Source organism: Cyprinodon tularosa, unplaced genomic scaffold (genome assembly GCF_016077235.1).
Source record: "Cyprinodon tularosa strain WSP-4 unplaced genomic scaffold, ASM1607723v1 ctg186, whole genome shotgun sequence".
In the NCBI taxonomy this organism is placed as follows: Eukaryota; Metazoa; Chordata; class Actinopteri; order Cyprinodontiformes; family Cyprinodontidae; genus Cyprinodon; species Cyprinodon tularosa.
In genome coordinates, this window is record NW_024038652.1 from 1,048,953 (window position 1) to 1,062,627 (window position 13,675).

Here is a 13,675-nt window from a genome sequence, read left to right on the forward strand (position 1 = left end):
AAGTACTCCAGAGTGTTGTTCAGCATGGGGGTGAGTAGAAAATGAAGGCTAATCATGTTTTGGGTGTACTATTCCTTTAATGCATAAGACAACAATGCGATTGTCCAATTTGTGCTGGGTCGCTTGTCGAATGGTTGAGGCGTTAGAGTGGCGAAATAAATTTTATTGTGTTTGTGAATGCACAAATATCATGAGAAATCAGCTTGCAAGGAAGGTAATTGTGCATCAGCAGATACCCATGAATCATAAGAAACGGGGCTGTTTGTAGATGTCAGACAACAAGCAATTTCACTTTGCACCAGTTGTTTTCGTCTGAGGTGAAAAAACTTAGAAAAAAAAATCCACGTGAAAAACTTGTGGAGACAAAGGAGCGTGTTGTCAGTATCCTGCTCGAGTAAAACACAATGCGCACTGTTCGTGCTGTTTTTTTTCAAAGTTTTTCTAAGCTACAGTAGATCAGAAAAGCTGTCACTGAATGAGACACACTGGGCTCGATCATCACAGATATCATAGGGTCGGGAGCTGAGACACGAGAGAGTGGAGATGAGAGGAATTTTAAGTAGAACTATAATTTCATGGTTATTTAAATCCTTATTTAGTATCAATTTTATATTGTAGCTTACAGAATTTTTAAGAGATATCATCCCAAAATATTTTTGTCTTTTTTCATAACTATGTGGAGATAACTTTAATGTGATCCATTAGGGATGTTTCTGAGCCAAAGATTAAATCAATCCAATGGATTATAAATTTACATTAAAAACAATGCATCTTTGTTGTCTGTTTTATTCAATTTCTTTATATCATACTCTCTATTCTACATCCTACTCTCTTTCTTTGTTTTTTATTATCTTATGTATGATCTATTATTATTATTGTTAACGCTGTGTCAAAATTGCACACTTAGATTTGTGTCTTTTTGACCCAATTTTGCTGTTATGTCGATTCAGGTTGCTTTATTCTGATAAAGGAAAATAATCCTGGTATATGCGGAGGATCAAATTGATATATTGTGTACATATGTGGGTTTGATAATCTCAGCACCTCACGTAATGAAATGCAGAGTGAAATTTTGATTTTCATAAAATATCTAATCTTCATATGTATGGCGTTGCATTTTTCCTTGGATTCCATTCAGTGTTATATCTCCATGCATAATATTATTTAATATATCAGAGATAATTTAACAGTTTAGACTGTGAGATTCTAGGGGATTTTCTCCCCTACAATCCAGTTATATGTCCAGTTTTATTCTCTGCCTCTGCTCCTTTAGCGTGGACTGTAACTACGGTGGTTCTGCAAAGTATTGATTCAGGGGGACCAGAATAAAGATGCACAAAACTTATTTTCACATATGTGTTGCATTATTTTTCTTATTTGTGACATATTATAAGGCTATCCTTTGTACTATTTCTCCCTGACAGCAACTGAAAAAGTTGAAAAAAGTTGAAGGAAATAAGCCTTCCCGACTCATTTCCTCTACTACTCTTCCTGCTCTTCTATATTCAACTCAATCTTTGCCTTCTGGGCATGCTATCGTATTGACCTCAACCTCAGCAACTTTTGGGGGGAAACGTCCCTGTTCTGTACTCCTGTTCATTCCAACCTGCCAGAGTCTGAGTGCCAAAGACTAAAGTAATTATGTCAATAAAATTCTTTTAATTGTCTTTTCTTTCTGTGTGATTTTCAGATTCAAATGACCAAAGTAAACTGCCTGTAGAGGAAGATCAGTTTAGTCTTTTGCTAAAACCCCTATGAACAAGGAGGAGTATAAAAATGTAGCAATCAGATTAGCTGTTTTCTGGTCTGAAGAAAAAGGCTTACAGTACCTGACCGTTTAACGTCAGAACGTCCTCTGGTACTGACCAAAAAAAATGTATCCCACAAAACAGATGAAGTAATGAAAAAAGCTATTTAATGCAAAGGCTGGATTAAAGTTTAGCCCACTGAAATGTGATTATTATGGTGGTATTTTTCAAGTAGTGGGCTCTGGACCATATATTTGATTCAGTCTAAATAGAGATTTTGTTAAGTCATGTGGTGCAATATTACGGTGAGTGATGGGCAAGATCTTCATAGAAAATAGGAGTCTCTGGTGTCTGAATAGATAATGGACATAGAAAGGCAAAACAGCTATTTCATATAAGTTTTAATAATAAAAAAAATGTAATTTCCAAAGCTGTTAAAGTGCCATATTAAACATCTACATCACAGCATGACTTTGCTTTCCCACTAAATCTGATTTGTATAGGCTCAGAATAAAGTAGGCTGAAATTCTATCCATTTATTTATGCAAAGCATGATCATTTGGAGATAGGCCTGTAATTACAGGGGGCAGATTTCCCAGTGCCTTATATAAAGAGATTACTTTGGCAGCCTTTCAGATTGTTCAAACTGTCCCACTTGAATTTGAGAGCTTGAAAACATCATTACATGGACAACTAGAGTTGAATCCTGAGGCTTAAAGGAAAAGTGGACAAAATGAACTGTGCTAAAGGGCTCCTGGAGCTTTGAAAGCAGTCTGCAAAGAACACTGAATAAAGCAAAAAAAGTCAAATTAAGAGCTTTAATAAGTAAAATAAATCAGATATTTGCATCTATCTGTCTGTCTGTCTGTCTGTCTGTCTGTCTGTCTGTCTGTCGCATTGCTGAAACTTTAAAAAAAATTAAACTCAAGAATGACCCTCCTTAGAATATAATAGGAAACTGCCATACTGTTTGCAGAAAGCGCAGAAACAATTAATGTGCTTGTTTAGGCATGAAAAACTTCCTAATCTTAGTCCTCAGACACCAAGACACTACACTGGATATCTGTGGGAGCAAAATAAATAATGCAGCGTTGAAATTTACATAGATATGCAGTTTTTTAGAGCCATGGGGTGAGTCATCTTTCCAAAGCGGGGGATGTTATTTATGATAAGTTTTCATTTGATTTAAAGAACAAATAATTTATCATTTACTGATTTGACATTGATGGCAATAAATGATCAAGAAAGGCCCACAAGGCTTATTTTAATGTTTAATGTCAGAGTTTCTTTAACATTCACCACATCTTTAAATACAGTCAAAGCTGTTTTTATTCATTTACATTCAAACATAGTTTATTCCATAATTTCATTTATAAATCCATAATGACAACCGGGAGCTAGAGGACAGCCAGCCTACCCTCTGATCCAAGGACCCTCCCCTGGACAGTGCTAGTTGTTTTTGTTTTTTTATTTTGGACAGGTGTGTTACATGGGTATGCATGCAGATGCATAACTACTGTCAGCTAACAGTTTTCTAGTTTTTCCCAGTTTCTAAACATTCAAAACCAAACATTAATGATGATAATAAAGTAATACAGTATTTAGGTCCAAACCATTAACCTTTCAGTAGCATTTTTATTTTGAACAAAATATTTGATCCAATAACCCAAAATAAATACTTAATTTAGGAAACACAAAATATGGATATAACGTATATTCTGTCAGTGATGCTCCTTTATGTCTAACCTGCAGAGCTGGACAGTTACTGAAGTCCCATGTGACTGCTTGTCAGAGAGACTTCCAAATTATAGCTATTACCTCTTGCTTTTTTCAAAATGTTTCAGGTGTACCCCAATTACGCCAGGCTGATGTCAAACCACCAGAAGAAAAATATTATTTTCCAGATTGTATTTGCACCCTGACCCAATGATTGCATTGAGGTCAGTTTGAAGTATTTGATTCTGTCAGTATAAAGCTTATCAACAGTCACATCTTTACTTCATGCTGTTTGAAAAGCAATATTTATAACATGGTTAGACATTTAGAGTATAAATAACATAATCAAACATAAATCAGACCCTACCACTGAGGGTGTGATGTGTTTTTAAAGTTATCATCAAAATACAAGCAAGTAAAAGAAAAAAAAAAAAAAAGGCAGATGCGTTCCTGACACTTTTTTGCATTAAACCCTCCTTAAATGATCCCCCCCCCTTCTTTTCTGTGGAAACTCTTGTGCCGGGAGCTGTAATTAAAGCTTCTTAACTTCTCTGCAACATGCAAAGAAGCCCATCTTGATTACTTCTAATGATCATCATTTCCCACTTAACTGGCAAACAGCTTTTCATGAAGGAGGGAGAAAAAACTGATTTTAAGTCCCTCATGATTCCTAATCTGCACCAAATAGAAACACTGTGTGGAAATATTGTAATCGGAACTCGAGATTAGCTCTAAATGTGAGGAAACAGGCTTAGTTAATTGTATAAAACACCATTAAACAAATACATAAATCATATTAAGATTATGAAAAGGAAAAACACTTGGTTGAGTAAAACAGATTTTTATCGTACAGTATGTTCACATAAGCGAGTTTAGACAGACACAGAGGGATGGCTTAAATTCAGATTCTTGAATATTCAGGCCAAATGTTTACACCTCAACAATAAAAAACACAGTTAAAACAAGTTTTCCACCAAAAAGTAACATTGATGTTTAACAGTGACTTATTGTAATTGTATCCCCCTGTACAGTGAGATCCCAGTGAATACCTGTCTCCTTGGATCTTTTTACAGTAAAATCCCACAATCAAAAACCTTTTTACATTACACCAAGATCTGTAATATTACAGCAACATAGAAAGAAATTCAACGATTTCATAGCATCCAACAGTATTATTACATTGAAATATCCATCCATCCATTTTTCTATCAATCCTTCCATCTTCTTACACTTATACGGGATCAGGTTGCGGGGGAAGCAGCTTCAGTAGGGAGGCCCAGACATCCCTCTCCCCAGCCACTTGGGCCAGAACCCCAAGGTGCTCCCAGGCCAGCCGAGAAACATAGTCCCTCCAGCGTGTCCTGGGTCTCCCTCCTGGGCCTCCTCCCAGTGGGACGTGCCTGGAACACCTCACCAGGGAGACGTCCAGGAGGCATTATTACCAGATACCCGAGCCACCTCAACCTGCTCCTCTCAATATGGAGGAGCAGCGGTTCTACTCTGAGTCCTCCCCTGATGACTGAGCCTCTCACCCTATCTCTAAGGACACACTACGGAGAAAACTGATTACAGCCGCTTGTATCCGGGATCTCGTTCTTTTGGTCATGACCCAAAGCTCATGACCATAGATGAGAGTAGGTACGTACTGTAGATCAATCAGTAAATCGAGAACTTTGCTTTTAGGCTCAGCTCTTTTCACAACAACAGGCTGTTACAGAGCGCGCTTCACACCAGATGCCGCACCAGTCCGCCAATCGATCTCCCGCTCCATCTTCCCCTCATTCGCAAACAATACCCCATGATATTTAAACTCCTCCACTAGGGGCAGCACTTCCTCCCCAACCTGGAGAAGGCACCCTACCCTTTTCCGGCTCAAGACCATGGTCTCGGATTGGAGGCACTGATCCTCATCCTGGCCCCTTCACACTCTGCTGCGAACCGCTCCAGTGAGAGCTGTAAATCACACCCTGACGAAGCCAATAGAAGCACATCATCTGCTAATAACAGAGACGTGGTCCTAAGGCCACCAAAATGGATCCCATCAACACCTTGGCTACGCCTAGAAATACTGTCTATAAAAGTTAGGAACTGAATCGGTGACAAAGAGAAACCTTGGCAGAGTCCAACCCTCACCGGAGACGAGTCCGACTTACCGCCAGCAATGCGGACCAGGCTCTGACATTGGTCATACAGAGACCTAACAGCCCTTATTAGAGGGCATGGTACTCCATACTCCCGGAGTACCCCCCACAGGAACCCCCGAGGGACACGGTTGAGTGCCTTCTCCAGATCCACAAAACACATGTAGACTGGTTGGGCAAACTCTCATGGACCCTCCAGGATCCTGCTGAGGGTTTAGAGCTGATTCAGTGTTCCACGGCCAGGACGAAAACCACGCTGCTCCTCCTTAATCCGAGATTCAACTATCTGACCGAGGTAAGCAATATGCATCACTGTTAGCTTCACAACACTGATGTTATTTTATTATATTTTTTACATTACCTATACATGAACATTTATGACACAGTTCATATTTAGTTAGCTAGTGAATGACATTGAACCCTCTCACAGCATCTGCTATTAGCATAGCAAGGAAGAGGCTAGATCTGAGCACCTTTAAAGGAAACTTATTGACTTTGAATGGGCTTCATAGTTTCTTAACAGCGACAGTAGTTGTCAGGCTCTGATTGGAGTAGCTTAGTTATTTTTGTACTTTTTAAAGTCAACTTTGCACAATAAGTTTTACATACAATGCTGTAGTGTGTTGACTCAATCTAATGTTTGAGTTGAAAGCCTGACCCCTTTATGACATCCCTTCATCACTCTCTCTCCCCTCCTCTCTTATCTTGCCATGTAGGCCTCACTCCAATCCTCTTACTGATATTGTGACACAGCTGATAGCTGAATGACTGGCTGTTGAAGACCCAGTTTCTGCACAGTTTCTCTGTAATTTACGATGTTCTTATGACTAGAACGTTGAATTTATTGAACTTCTTAACCTTTATTTGTTAATAAATACAGGTGCTGGTCATAAAATTAGAATATCGTGAAAAAGTAGATTGATTTCAGTAATTCCATTTAAAAAGTGAAACTTGTATATTATATTCATACATTACATACAAACTCATATATTTCAGATGTTTATTTTGTTAAATTTTGATGATTACAAATGACAACAAATGAAAATCTCAAATTCATCATATCAGAAAATTAGAATATTGTGAAAAGGTTCAAAATTGATGGCCCCTGGTGCCACACTCTAATCAGCTAATTAACTCAAACCACCTGCAAAAGCCTTTAAATGGTCTTTCAGTCTAGTTCTATAGGCTACACAATCATGGGGAAGACTGCTGACTTGACAGTTGTCCAAAAGACGACCATCGACACCTTGCACAAGGAGGGCAAGACACAAAAGGTCATCGCTAAAGAGGCTGGCTGTTCACAGAGCTCAGTGTCAAAGCACATTAATAGAGAGGCGAAGGGAAGGAAAAGATGTGGTCGAAAAAAGTGTACAAGCAAGAGAGATAATCGCACCCTGGAGAGGATTGTGAAACAAAACCCCTTCAAAAATGTGGGGGAGATTCACAAAGAGTGGACTGCAGCTGGAGTGAGTGCTTCAAGAACCACCACACACAGACGTATGAAAGACATGGGTTTCTGCTGTCGCATTCCTTGTGTCAAGCCACTCTTGAACCACAGACAGCGTCAGAAGCGTCTTGCCTGGGCTAAAGAGAAACAGGACTGGACTGCTGGTGAGTGGTCCAAAGTCATGTTCTCTGATGAAAGTAAATTTTGCATTTCCTTTGGAAATCAAGGTCCCAGAGTCTGGAGGAAAAGAAGAGAGGCACTTCATCCACGTTGCTTGAAGTCAGTGATGGTTTGGGGTGCCATGTCATCTGCTGGTGTTGGTCCATTGTGTTTTCTGAGGTCCAGGGTCAACGCAGCCACATACCAGGAAGTTTTAGAGCACTTCATGCTTCCTTCAGCTGACCAACTTTTTGGAGATGCAGATTTCATTTTCCAACAGGACTTGGCACCTGCACACAGTGCCAAAGCTACCAGTACCTGGTTGAAGGACCATGGTATCCCTGTTCTTAATTGGCCAGCAAACTCTCCTGACCTTAACCCCATAGAAAATCTATGGGGTATTGTGAAGAAGAAGATGCAATACACCAGACCCAACAATTCAGAAGAGCTAAAAGCCACTATTAGAGCAACCTGGGCTATCATAACACCTGAGCAGTGCCACAGACTGATCGACTCCATGCCACGCCGCATTGCTGCAGTAATACAGGCCAAAGGAGGCCCAACTAAATACTGAGTGCTGTACATGCTCATACTTTTCATGTTCATACTTTTCAGTTGGCCAACATTTCTATAAATCCTTTGTTTTTATTGGTCTTCAGTAATATTCTAATTTTCTGATATGATGAATTTGAGATTTTCATTTGTTGTCATTTGTAATCATCAAAATTAAACAAAATAAACATCTGAAATATATGAGTTTGTATGTAATGTATGAATATAATATACAAGTTTCACTTTTTAAATGGAATTACTGAAATCAATCTACTTTTTCATGATATTCTAATTTTATGACCAGCACCTGTATACATACATATATATATATATATATATATATATATATACACATATATATATATATATATATATATATATATGTGTATATATATATATATATATATATATATATATATATATAAATATGTATATATGGAGCAGCGCTTGACAGAGATCCGACAAAGTGGAACACTGTATCTTTAAGATATTCAACCTTTTGTGTCTGCACTAGAATCTGAATAGAATGATTTACAAGGTGGGATGAATGCTAAAGTTAATGCCATACTTGCTTGTTCAGTAACATGTAAAATGCAAGTGCAGTAGTCAAACAGTAGCACAACAGTCAAATGACAAACAAACCAAGACACGCTCAGTGCTGAAACAAGTACCCCAATATTAGACTTACACATACAGCTAAGTCTCACACATGATCAGGATCATTACCAAATTGCAATGACTTCTTCCTTGGCATGAGGTGCACCTCTGGTAAAGTTATAATTTATCCTGTAGACAGACAGTCAAATGCACAAACTCTCCAAAGAACATAACCCCTTTGGCGGAGGTAATAACATCCGTTGGACCATGTTTCATGTGGAGATATCATTGTTGTTTGTTTTTTTTATTCGCGATCATTCCTGGTAGTTGTGCCAGATGATGGAGCAGTTTTACAGATCCTGATGGTGCTTGGAAATCAAATCTACCCATGCCTGTCAGCAATACTTCTCTTCAAGAACCACTTCAATCCCCTTTTCCTTTTAGTCAAAAATGTTCAAACCTGTATCCTCACACACAGCTTTGGTGTTGGAAGCGCAGCCTTACAAATTGTAAGAAAACACCAGGCCAGGTGAAAAAAAAAAGTGAATAAAAGCCTTAAAAGAAAACCCCCAAAATAACAACAGTCTGCTCTATAAACTTACATGTTCTATGATATATGACCCTTAGAGAGTTCATGAGTTGGTTTACTGTAAGGATGTATTTTATCAGGTTAGGTTAGTGACCTTAAAAACTGGTTCTGGCATTTTATCACCTCAGCCAAGGAGGTTATATTTTTAGGAGTGTTTGTGTGTTTGTCTGTCAGTCTGTCATGCAGAGCTAGTTTGAAGATATTTGCTACATGCAGCATTTTCCCTTTGCATGTATTTATTGTGATTTTCTGGCAGCATAACATATGTACTTGTACAGGGGGGTTATGTTAGCAGAATTGTTTCATTTTGCTGTTCTTTATTTTCTGCATTTGATTGAGATTTTTTCTTCACATGCAGTTTTTTTTTCTTTTCTTTTTTTGGCTTGTTTGTGCATTAGTCTCAGATTTCTGTTTAATTGTCCAATTAATTGTCTTTGTGCATGGAGTTTGCATTGCATGTTCTCTCTGAGCATGCATGGGTACTCCGGCTTCTTCCCACAGTCCAAAATCATGACTGTTAGGTTAATTGGTTTCTCTAAATTGTCCTTAGATGTGAGTGTGTGCATGAATGGTTGTTAGTCCTGTGTGTCTCTGTGTTGCCCTGCGATGGACTGGCGACCTGTCCAGGGTGTACCCCGCCTCTCGCCCATTGACTTCTGGAGATAGGCACCAGCACCCCTCGCGACCCTCTCGGGACAAGCGTGTAAGAAGATGGATGGATGGATGGATGGATGTCCAATTTTCGAGGATCTTTTGAATTTGCTGTGAACAGCTATCACCCGTTATGGTTTAAAGAGTATGACCCCTTTTTCCAAGATTGAGGAGGTAGATTTATGTTGGTACAAAAATGCAAACAGAAACCATTTTACAAAGCTTGAAAGAAATCAACATTTCAAAAAACATTTTATCTATTTTGTTTTAAATGACTGTTACATCTGCTCATTTATATATCTGTTCAATCTTCTGTGTGGGTCAGCCAAAATGGACATTCTTATGCTGACATACAGTAGTAACCATTAAACATTTCCCCACTTTCCTTGATAGTCCCTTGGCTGTTCCCCTACAATTTCTTTTCAAACATCAATCTCTATCATCTAAAACATTCATTCTGTCATCATTTGTGGACATTAAGATCTAAAGAGAAGCGTCATCTCCTGGTCAGACCTTGTAATTCAGTAAAAGGTTGAAGTCAGAGTAAAAGAATATGCATGCCCTGGAGAAGTACGGGGTCACTCCAGTGGCTGAAGGGGATTTTGCTGGGAGTTGCAGGGAAGTGGGCTGCCATTAGGCCTGCGTTTGATTGGAAAGCACCATTATGAATGGCTGCTACTGTACGGTGGCCAGAGCGACTCCAGCATCATCTTATACGGTGATACTGTAGGCTGTGTGAGAAAGACTAGGGGCCTTCAGAGAGACTTTACCTGGCTGACTTTTAGATAAAATGGGAAAGACAGTGTGCCCTCTCTTAAATGGCTGAAACGCATGGGCCTAATAGAAGGTCAGATCTTCCTCTGCAATTTGTGCTGTATCAACGATTTTGTTAAACAAGACTGGAATAAATTCTGTTGATGGTTAAAAATGTTTCTCCTTTGTGTACGCTATCTGAGAAATAACTCCTCTACGGATCTTGACTGGGTAATAAAACGGACATACAACAAAACCAACCAGAAAGAGAAAGCTGACCCAGAAGTTATACCACAAGCCTTCTTGTAGTTACCAGGGACGATGCTAGCAAACATTCAAATAATGTGCTTTAATACTGAGATACTTTGTTTTATTCTCATATGGCATATTAATAGAATAGTTCTTTATAGCCTTCAGCAAAGGTAGAGATATGCTGTAGAATTTAAATAAATGTAGAAATGAATGCATTCTATAAAATAATAGGTTTATCTGACAAAAGTGACAACACTTTGCTTTGACAGGACTTTACCACCACCCTGTATACAGTAGAGGAAATATAGAGATATATGCTATGAAGAAATACACTAAAATGTAAGATGCTCGTATTAAGAAATATATATTTTTTTTAAACATGAATTAGTTTTGTGGAATGTTTATTTGTCTCAAGCTTACTAAACATTTTTTGGATGTTGTTATGTTGGTTTTCACCTCAGGACTGCCGTATAGATCTCATGTTCCTGTGATGATAAACCTTGAAACTCAATCATTGATAAGAAAACTTTTCCAGAGATGGTGAATAAAACTGGAATGTTATTGCACATGAACTGGCCTTGGACTGTCGGAGTCCTCCTTTTGCTCCCCTGTAACAATAAAAAGGCTTGTAAAATGCTGACACAATCATTAGGGAAGCAAATTGTTTGGACCTGTGTCTGGAATATAAATAAGATTATTAACCTGGATGTGTTTTGACACAACAAAAAAATGTAAAGTCAGTGTTTAGCATTGCACCTTGTATAGTCATACTGTAAAATATGATATATTGGTATTTAGATAGGGTACATAACCAAACCAAGGATGTTCTCAAAGAGTGTGATTCACAGTGGATTTAAAAGTTATTTCGATATACATGGAAAGTGTGTTACACACAATGCTGATGCCTTATTCTGGTGAATAGCCTGATCAGTCATAATTTTAGAAGCATGAGAATCCTTCACCACTTCTTTGTGTTTATTCTGCATTAGTTCATTGTATTTATTGATGCCAAAGAACTAAAAACTAAAAAATGCATACATTGAGAAGAAAAAGGGGGAAATTGTCTACAAATCCCCTTTAATGACCTTTAACGCCTGAATATCCTGGTGCTGGTATTTCTCTCTCTCAGGTCTCTTCCAGTATAAAATCAGTCAGAGCTTCAGGGCTGTAACACGCATACAGTATGATCTGTGCAACCTTTCCATAAGTCATGTGTTAGACTTTGCTGGAGGGTATTTTCTATAAGAGATGCAAATATGTCTTTGCAGGATGAAAATCATCTTTTGAAGACAAAATGGTGTTGCTAATGAAAGTTTTAAATCATGGTTCATTTTCTCATGTTTTAGGAGAATATATCAGATGTTAATTAACTGGTTCTGTTGTTGCATCATAAGGACATATGCAATAGTACTTGTGTGTCAGTTCACATTCCCTAAATAAATATAGCTTTAGTTGAAGAACTCAAATCCCTTTGACAGTTTTTTGCTCCTTGGATGTGGTGATGACTTAAGAAGTGATATTTGTCTCGCAGCTGAAGCTCTGCTTGCTTTGAAAAATCACTGCAGAGTCAGCGGGACACTGTCCTTGCTGGCACAAGTGAACATGCCCTACTTGGGATTACCACAGTGGATTTCCAAACTATTTCAATGAAAATAATCATTGTTGACCCTCTGACTTTGGAGTCGGATCATTGAGATGATCACTCATCATCTGCACAGTGACACATTTAGGTCGCTGTTTTGCAGAATCTGGTCTGATGATTCAGGTTAGCTGAAATTTTACTGCCTAGCTGAGGCAAACACTCTCAGGTTCTGTGATACTCATACGTTCTTAATGCCTGTTGAATTGTTTTAATGTAAATTGTCCAACCACTGAAGCAGCAAGGCCTTAATAGCATATTGACCCCAACACATCCAACTGTTCTTAACTACTTTCATTTACTTTCTCCATGAAAAAACTGAAATACTGCAATTTATTTTACTTTGATTGAAAAAAAAAAAATCAAGCAATTATAATCCTTCTGCACTGACGTTGCCGGTGTGCAAGTAAGAAGAGATGATTTTACACCCTCTTTGTAAAAAGGAGTGCTATTGCAGATCATTCATCCCTGCTGCAACCAGACTCTACAATGCAACACTACAAAAAACAATAAATAGTATAATGTGCAATTACTGTTTTATACCCTGTACAATAACCTGTTTCTCTATATTTGAGACCATGTGCAATATCAATATATATATACACTCACCGGCCACTTTATTAGGTACCCAATGCTAGTAACGGGTTGGACCCCCTTTTGCCTTCAGAACTGCCTCAATTCTTGGTGGCATAGATTCAACAAGGTGCTGGAAGCATTCCTCAGGGAGTTTGGTCCATATTGACATGATGGCATCACACAGTTGCCGCAGATTTGTCGGCTGCACATCCATGATGCGAATCTCCCGTTCCACCACATCCCAAAGATGCTCTATTGGATTGAGATCTGGTGACTGTGGAGGCCATTTGAGTACAGTGAACTCATTGTCATGTTCAAGAAACCAGTCTGAGATGATTCCAGCTTTATGACATGGCGCATTATCCTGCTGAAAGTAGTGCCAAGAGAAAGAGTGCCAAGAAAATATTCCCCACACCATGACACCACCACCACCAGCCTGAACCGTTGATACAAGGCAGGATGGATCCATGCTTTCATGTTGTAGACGCCAAATTCTGACCCTACCATCCGAATGTCGCAGCAGAAATCGAGACTCATCAGACCAGGCAACGTTTTTCCAATCTTCTATTGTCCGATTTCGATGACTTGTGCAAATTGTAGCCTCAGTTTCCTGTTCTTAGCTGAAAGGAGTGGCACCCGGTGTGGTCTTCTGCTGCTGTAGCCCATCTGCCTCAAAGTTCGACGTACTGTGCGTTCAGAGATGCTCTTCTGCCCACCTTGGTTGTAACGGGTGGTTATTTGAGTCACTGTTGCCCTTCTATCAGCTCGAACCAGTCTGGCCATTCTCCTCTGACCTCTGGCATCAACAAGGCATTTCCGCCCACAGAACTGCCGCTCACTGGATGTTTTTTTCTT